This window comes from Saimiri boliviensis, chromosome 10 (genome assembly GCF_048565385.1).
Source record: "Saimiri boliviensis isolate mSaiBol1 chromosome 10, mSaiBol1.pri, whole genome shotgun sequence".
In the NCBI taxonomy this organism is placed as follows: domain Eukaryota; kingdom Metazoa; phylum Chordata; class Mammalia; order Primates; family Cebidae; genus Saimiri; species Saimiri boliviensis.
This window is the reverse complement of record NC_133458.1, coordinates 96,326,847-96,335,540: the sequence shown is the minus strand read 5'-3', so window position 1 is coordinate 96,335,540 and position 8,694 is coordinate 96,326,847. Positions and strand designations below refer to the sequence as shown.

Here is an 8,694-nt window from a genome sequence, read left to right as displayed (position 1 = left end):
TGAACTAAAAACTATGATAGTACTTAACAGAAATCCCAATTGGGAGGGGCCTGGGAGGATTTATGAAGAAATACAGCTCTGATACTTCAGACCTGCCAGGAATCAATATTTTATGGCTTTCTCGGTAAACTTATTCTTATATTACTGTTTGTAAATAAAGCCAGAAGTTTTTCCATAGTGCTGTTTCTCCAGAGAGAGATTTTATGAGTATTTCTATATGGCAATACCTAGAAACTGAAATTACCATTCTACTCCTTCCTTTTTTGTCCTGGAAAAAGAGAAGTCTTTGCCTGTTTTCTGTAAGAAAAAAGGAAATCTGGCATACTTTTCTTTCTTAGCTCTTAAGTCTCTGAATACCACTAGATGGAATATAAATGACTGTGTAACCTCCTTGCAAATTTTTTCCTTGCAATCTAACTCACAGAAATCTTGGAATTTACTGAAAGTTAAACCTCACATCATTGACAGAGGCCAATGATTAAAGCTTTTATTGATATTTCTTGGTGTTCTCCAAATTTGTTGGATGGTTCTGTTCTCTTATTTCTATGTATGTGGCTCAAATAACAGCAGGGACTGTCTCTTGGATACAAAGCAGAGACAAAATAAATGTATTGGTGCTGTTTAATAAGTGTTCAGATACCATGTAATAAGCTTCTCCATGCACACCCTGGGGAAAGTAGGGGTCTCTCAATCTCCATGTGTTCCTGGGCTCCTGGCCTCATAGCCACTGTGGCTGTGTAGGGACATACCAACAGGCTTCAAAGATTTCAGGCCAGGCAGGTAGGTTTGCAGTACCCCGTATCTGTGTACTGAGGGTATGGCTGCCTCCAAGGAGCAGCGTTGGGTGCAAGGGACATCCTTTACACTAGAAATGCCATATACTGGCTACAAGAAGGCATAGAATTGCATTTGCCTTTCTAGTAGTGGTGTGCCCTTAAAATAGACATCTAAAACAGTGACTCTGGCTGGGCACAGTAGCTCACATCTGTAATCTCCACACTTTAGGAGGCTGAGGCAGGAGGATCACTTGAGTCCAGGAGCTTGAAACTAACCTGGGCAACATAGTGAGACTCCATTTCTACAAAAATATTTTTTTTTTTGGGGATGGAGTTTCGCTCTTGTTACCCAGGCTGGAGTGCAATGGCGCGATCTCGGCTGACCACAACCTCTGCCTCCTGGGTTCAAGCAATTCTCCTGCCTCAGCCTCCTGAGTAGCTGGGATTACAGGCACGTGCCACCATGCCCAGCTAATTTTTTTTTTTTGTATTTTTAGTAGAGACGGGGTTTCACCATGTTGACCAGGATGGTCTCGATCTCTCGACCTCGTGATCCACCCGCCTCGGCCTCCCAAAGTGCTGGGATTACAGGCTTGAGCCACCGCGCCCGGCTTTACAAAAATATTTTTAAAAGTAGCTAGGTGTGGTGGCGCATGCCTGTAGTCCCATCTACTCAGGAGGCTGAGGTGGAAGGATCACTTGAGCCCAGGAGATTGAGGCTGCAGTGAGCCACTGCCCTTCATCCTAGGTGACAGAGCAAGACCCCATCTCAAAACAAACAAAAAAATAAAACAGTGACTCTCAGACTTTTTTATTTTTAAGTTCTGGGGTATATGTGCAGGGTGTGAAGGTTTGTTACATAGGTAAACGTGTGCCACGGTGGTTTGCTGCACCTGTCAACCCATCACTTAGGTATTAAGCCCAGCATGCATTAGCTATTTTTCCTAATGCTCTCCCCCCAACCACCACGGACTTTCAGACTTTAATGTGCAAGAGAAACAATTAGGAAGCTTGATGAAATGCAGGTTCGCTGGCTCCAGACCCAGAGACTCTGAATTCCATAGATCTGGGCTAGGACCCAGGAGTAAGCCAGCTAGGAATTTCTAATAATGATTATTTAGATTCACTGGCTACGGTTTATTTGGCTGAACTAAATGAATAATAAGGTACCTTTGTGCACCAAGAGTCTCTGAACCAATCAATGGTCTCTTCTGCAGTACCTACAACAACTTCCTCAGTCCTTCCCCACTAACCGTTCACGCCTGTGGCAGACTTAAGCACAGGCACAACATTCAAAAGGCATGGCAAAAAGTCCCCTTCTCTCCCCAGTACCCAGTCACCAGTTCTGCTTCCTGGTGGCATCTCCTATTACCATTTCTTACGTACTTTTCCAAAGATATTCCATGCATTTACAAAAATAAGTACAGACATATATATTTTTCCTTCCCACAAATAACACACAAAATGCTCTGCACCTAGCTTTTTATTTTTCTTTCAGTTAGTATAGGTTGGAAATACTTTTGTATTAGCACATAAACATCATCCTTTTTTTAGGAGGCTGGATAGCAGAGGTGGGTGGATTGCCTGAGCTCAGGAGTTTGAGACCAGCCTGGGCAGCCTGGTGAAACCCCATCTCTACTAAAAATCCAAAAAATTAGCCAGGCGTGGTGGTGTGGGCCTGTAGTCTCAGCTATGTGGGAGGATGAGGCAGGAGAATCGCTTGAACTGGGGAGAAGAAAGTTGCAGTGAGCCAAGATTCTGCCACTGCATTCCAGCCTGGGCAACACAGCAAGTCTCGAAATGTTTTGATTTTTTGGTGCAAGATGCTACTCCATATATTGGATTTGCAGTTAAGTAAGCCTGAATATATTTTCATGTGCTAGGGTAATACTGCATTTAATATCCTATAATCCATCTCTTCATATCTTTTGAGATAGTCTTTTCCTATTTTTTTATAAAGTTGACGCTGGCATCAACACACACACACACAGACACTCACACACACACGCACACACACACACACACACACGTCCCTGTCCATAAATTTATTAACCCCGATATGGAATCTTGGCTTTGCTACGTGCTACGTGCTTCGTGACCTTGGGCAAGTTACCTGGGATAGGGTCTTGCTTGTCAGCAGGGTACAGGACCAGGACGACACTTTTAAAACCAGGGACACGACTTGGACGTGAGAGTCAACAAGGTACACGGCACATTTCTCCGCGGGAAACTCCTCCTTGGGCGCCGAGGCCCGGACGTCGGGAGGAAGCTGGGCCTGGCTCCTCAAAGCCCGGATTCTCCCTTTTGAGACCTACAATCAAGAAAGAAAAATCTAGCAAAGAGGGGGCCCCTTTCTGCGGCGAGATCCGCCCTCTCGGCCGCTCCTCCCGCTCCCAGGCGCCCTCCCTACCCAGCGGAGCGCCGCGCCGCGGCCCGGGCAGACAGACGCGCGTGCTGAGGCGAGGCCCGGGGGGCAGGGGTGGGAGAGGCGGAGGGTGGGCCCCGCGGTCACGTGAGCCGGACCAGCTGTTCCGGGGGGCGGCGGGCCCGCGCGCCGGGAGTCTGGGGAGGGGGAAGCGCCCGGCGGCCGCCTCCGCCACTGCAGCTGCAGCCCTCGATGTCGCCGCAGTAATCCGGCCCCGGCAGCACCCGCACCCTCGGCGGCCGCAGCCTCAGCACCGTAGAGTGGAGCTCGGAGCTTGGAGCCCGGAGTCCGGCGCCCCAGGTGAGCCGCGGCCGGGAGCGCAGGGCGTTTGTAGGGCTGCCTCCCCGGCGGGTTTCACCCACACCCGCCATCGCCACCTCCTGCTCTCCCTCCGAACCCGCGGATAGCGCTAGCCCAGGCCGATTCTCCCCACCCCTGGTGTTGGCTGGGGCGGGCTGGGGGTCAGAGGAGAGGTGGCCTCCGCCTGCGGCCGGGGTGACTCGGGCTCGGGGGCTGCAGGGGCTGAGGGGGCTGCGGGGGTGCAGGAGAGGGAGGCCCGCCTCGGGCTCCCGCACCGCAGCCGGGTTTCCCGCTCTCCACACCCCAACCCCATCCTTCCCCCCGCGTCCCTGGAACTCCTGTAGCCCCCCGAGGCTGCTCTTCCTGGGTTTCCTTTTCCTGGCAGCCAGTCTGCTCTCCGCTGGGGTGCGCCTGTGCGCCCCTGGCCCGCCACGTTCGGGTCCGGCGCGAGCCGGGCACCTTCCCCGAGGTGCCGCACCTGCCGCGCGGGCGGGCGCCGCGAACATGGCTGCCCGGAGACGCCCGCCGCCCTCGGCCCGGTTCTGCCCGCGCGTCCCCACCTCTCCCGCGGCCGCCGTACCGTGTCCCGAGACTGCCCTCCCCGCGAGGCCGCCGCTCGCGGGCCGCGGCTGGATTCTCCGCGGGTCGCGCGTGGGACTTGACACAACTTCCCCTGAGCCGCACCCGAGCGTTCTCCGCGGGGCGCCCCCGGCGGGTTCCCGAGGTGCGGATCGCCCAGCGCGGCCGGCGTCGGCGTCCTCAGCTCGCTAGCTTGTCTGCCGAGGCGTCGAGTCTTTGGCGACCTCACTCGCGAGGGCCGCGACGAAGGTGGTCTGCAAGGCGGGAGGGCCGCTTGAACTTCAGAGAATGGACGACCACTCGGATTTGGGAATAAAAATGTCCGAGAAAATATCGAAGGAAACTCATCTGCCTTGACTCAAAGCTGACCTTGTTGGGTTCTGTTAAATAACGCGGCTTTTCAGGATTTTCTGTCTGATTCTAGCTTGCGAGTGCCTTGACTTACACTCGTGTCCAGCAGCCCGGTGGGGTGCGTGAGTGCGTGCGTGCGTGTGTGTGTGTGTGTGTGTGTGTTGTTGTGTTGTGTTCCGAGCCTGGCTAGAAGATGCATCACTTGCAGAGGAAACCTATGCTAATTCAAAATGGCAGCATGAATAAAATCAGGCCAGGCGGAAGCAGCACAGACTACGACCATCAGCTGTCCCTTGACTTAAGTCTCAGTGAGGGAATTAGTGGGAGTCAAGGCTCATCCGGGTACGGAGTAGGGAGTAATTTTTGGAGCTGGTTAGATTTTAGGGTGCTGCAGGGCCCTGGGGCATGTTAAGTGGGAAGTTTGGAGAGCTGTAATTCTTTTTCCTAACTTATCAAAAGCTGATACAAAACCTAGTTAAAAGTCTACGGTTTTGATCCGATTTTCTCCAGGCTCAACTAAAGTTGACTCTGTGGCTGCTGATATTTTTTTGATGCACAACCTCGACGTTGTTTGATGCCTATAAGCTCTTAAGAGAGATGAGTGCACAGTGTAAACATCACCCATAACAAATACCAGGTTCTTAGAGCAAGTTTCGTTGGAAGAACTCATTTAGAGACACGAGCCAGCAAGCATCCAGGCATGAGGAAATGGGAAATTCTGGAAAGGTGACTCATTATAGGATTTTTTTTTTTTTTTTTTCACAGCCTTTCTTTCCCTTTTCACTTCGGTGCTGCCAGCCATCTTGTCTTTTGGGAAGGAGGAGATGTGTGAGGAGGCAAATGCTTCAGGGATGATGGAATAGAGGAGGATGAGATAAGGTCGGAGGTGGGCAGAACCAGAGGCAGCCTGAAGGAGCATACTGTGAACCCCCTTTTATAGCAGGAAGGCTGAGGCCAGCGGGGCGAATGGACGACAAGGTCATGTAGCTGGCTGGCAACTGGTAGTGAGGACCCAAATCCAGGTCTCATTACTCCCCAGGGTTCCCCATGCTACCTTTTAGAGACTGGGGAAGAAGAGCAAATCTGTCATTATTAGGAAGGCAAACACTTCAAGCAATGGGACACCAAACTGTAATAGGAATTATAAAGTCTACAGGTGTTTAAAGTCAGGGACAACACTTAATTTCCTAATTCAAGACGTTTAACTTCTTAAGCTTTACCTATCTCATGTTCACATTTTCCAGTGGTGAGACTGCTTCTACAGTTAAGAACCAAAAACATTATTTTAGTAAAGTCTTTGAGGCAAGAAGTACATTCTTTGATTAAAAATTTGGTTGCCTGTGTTTGTAGAAGCCCATCAGGCCAGTTTCTTTTGAAAAGGAACCGAAGTGGGCCATGTATTTCACTTCTTTTTGACTGTTTCTAATTTTAAGTAAAAGTAAATAACAAGCCTATTTTAAACATAACTTTGAAGCAGCAAAGACAGAGGCTTTTCCTATAATTTGCATTTGACTTTTCTGAGTCATGAGTCAGTGATCTTAAATCTACTAAAGCAGAGCTAGAAATTGTGGATGGGTTAGTGCTTGTGCGGAGGGTGAAGATACGGAAAATGTTTCTTCTGGGCATGTGAACCTTCACAGCCAGCCATGTGCAGAGAGAGAAGGTGGCAGGAGTCAGGGAATAGGCAGAATGTCTTGAGGCAGTGGAGCAGATAGGAGCTAGATGTGAATATATATGTCAAAGTGAAGACAGATGCTGATGCTACATGTGCCATTTAGAAAAATAGCTTGTATTAGAGAATGAATGTGAAGATATGCCAAGGATATTTAAAATAAAAAGTTGTAAAAATACAGAAATGCATACAATTTGTGTCTGTTGAAGAATAATAAGAATACAGATAAGCAAAAGTTATTATTTTTTACATCCGTTTTCATTAGAGAGTCTAGGTCTGTGCTGTCTCATCTGGCAGCCACCAGCTCATGTGGCTGTTGAGCATTTGAAATGTGGCTGGTTTGTATTGAGATATGTTGAGTGTAAAATACACACACAATTTCAAAAATGTAATATGAAGAAAAAATTTAAAACATCTCATTAATAGTTTTATATTAATTTTATATTAAAGTAATATGTTGGATATATTGGGTAAAATATATTATTAAAGATATTTTGACCAGTTTCTCTTTACTTTTAAAAACGTGGCTACTAGAAAATATAAAATTGCAAATATGGTTTGCATCTGTCTTGCATTATATTTCTTTCTTTTTTTTTTGAAACAGGGTCTCCCTCTGTCACCTAGGCTGGAGTGCAGTGGCACAATCTTGGCTTACTGCAATCTCCGCCTTCTGGCTTCAAGCGATTCTCTTGCCTCAGCCTCTGGAGTAGCTTGGATTACAGGCACATACCACCACAGCCTGTCTAACTTTTAGTAGAGATGGGATTTCACCATACTGGTTGAGCTGGTCTCGAACTCCTGACCTCAGGTGATCTGCCTGCCTCAGCTCCCAAAGTGCTGGGGTTACAGGTGTGAGCCCCTGCACCCAGCCCTTGCGTTATATTTCTAGTGGTTTTTAACAGGAGCTGGAGGGTGACTGAGCTCATGATGCTGTTTGTAGAACTTGGTATATAAGGAGAAGCTTGAACAGAAACTGGAAAGGGAACAGATGGATGGAGAAGGACTATAAGAAGTGAGTGATCAGGGAAACTGTAAAGGGAAACAGGGAGTATGTGGTGGGCTGCGACTGCTGATTATGAGACTATGGAGCAGAGTAAGCAGACTGTGCAGTGATCCAGGACTTGGGGACAGTGAAGGGTCAGGGTCTATGGTGGTAGGACTGGTAGGATGGAGAAATGGCATGGCTGACGCAACTGCACAGGGCTTGGAAAGTAACTTCCCCATTCTGACATGTCTGTGTTCACATATCGAAATGAGATGAACGCATCCCAGTACAGAGAGAGGGCCCTGGTTGCAATTTAGGAGACCTGGACCTAGCTCTACTCCCTTCTCTAATTAGGAGTTTAGCCTTGGGCACACCACTTATCAGTCTCCTTCCTTTTAAAATGTGATGAACAAGAGCTGTCCACCAACTTCTCTGGTCATGTTTAATTTGTTAGATTTGGCCAAATTACCCAAAGTTAAGTTTCCCCACCCAAGTCAAGACTGCATACTATCAAAGTTTTAAATCTTTGTTTACCTTATATATTTAAATGGAACCTTATTTTAATTTGTAATTCTTTGTGAGTGAGAGAAATGTTTTCTAGTAACTATTTTGGCTACTTATATTTATTCTTTGAACTGGTAGTTATATATTTTGCATATTTTTCCTTTGAGGCAGCCATCTTTTTCTTATTGGTAGGTAAGAGCTCTTTATATATTAAGGGAAATGATCTCTTTTTCATGTATGATGCAAATGTATTTCCTAGTTTCTCATTACAAAATTTTTACCCCACAAAAATTTTAAGTTATTTTATAATCAAGTCTATAATATTTAACTTTAATTATTGAGTTTATTTTTTGCTTGCTAATGTTATTTTTAAAATTTATCAGTATGATTTGTGTTTTGTGGTTTTAATTGTAAAAATTTAAAATTTAAAGTTACAATAATTTATTTTGGTCTAGGAGTGAATTGGAGATCTCAAAAGACTTCTTTTTTCTCTGTTGCTCAGGCCGGAGTGCAGTGGTGCAATCCTGGCTCACTGCAACCTCCACCTCCTGGGTTGAAGCATTTCTTGTGCCTCAGCCTCCTGAGTAGCTGGGATTATAGGTGTGTATCACGACACCCAGCTGATTTTTGTATTTTTAGTAGAGACAGGGTTATGCCATGTTAGCCAGGCCAGTTTTGAACTTCTGGCCTCAAGTGATCCACCCACCTAGGACTCCCAAAATGCTGGGATTACAGGCATGAACCACCATGCCTGGCCAGTCTCAACCGATTTCTTTCTTCCTTTCCTCCTCCTGTTATAGTCAGTTATTCTGGCAATACCTATTGTCTAAGACTTCTTTGATCTCAGTTTCAAATTCAGTCTTCATCATATGCTAATTTCCTACATTATATGGCTATATTTCAGGAATCTCTACTTTTGATTCTATCAGTAACAAACTATCTTAATACTGGAACTTTATAATATAGTTTAATTCTATGCAAGTCTAGTATTTCCTCATTAATTTTCACTTCTGGAACTTGGCTAATCCCACATATACTTTGCAGATGGACCTCAAGATCATTTTTGTCAGATTTTCTCCAAAAGTCCTATTTATATGTTCAT

The 8,694-nt window shown here is 46.7% G+C and overlaps 1 protein-coding gene across 1 annotated transcript in view; it reads left to right on the top strand.

Moving 5' to 3' along the window:
* Positions 1-3,312: 3,312 nt before the first annotated feature.
* SCRN1 (secernin 1) overlaps positions 3,313-8,694 on the top strand; it is a 70,088-nt gene continuing 64,706 nt past the window's right edge. The window contains exon 1 of the mRNA XM_039472553.2: positions 3,313-3,501. The gene's annotated coding sequence lies outside the window, so the exon portion shown is untranslated. The remainder of the gene's footprint in view (positions 3,502-8,694) is intronic.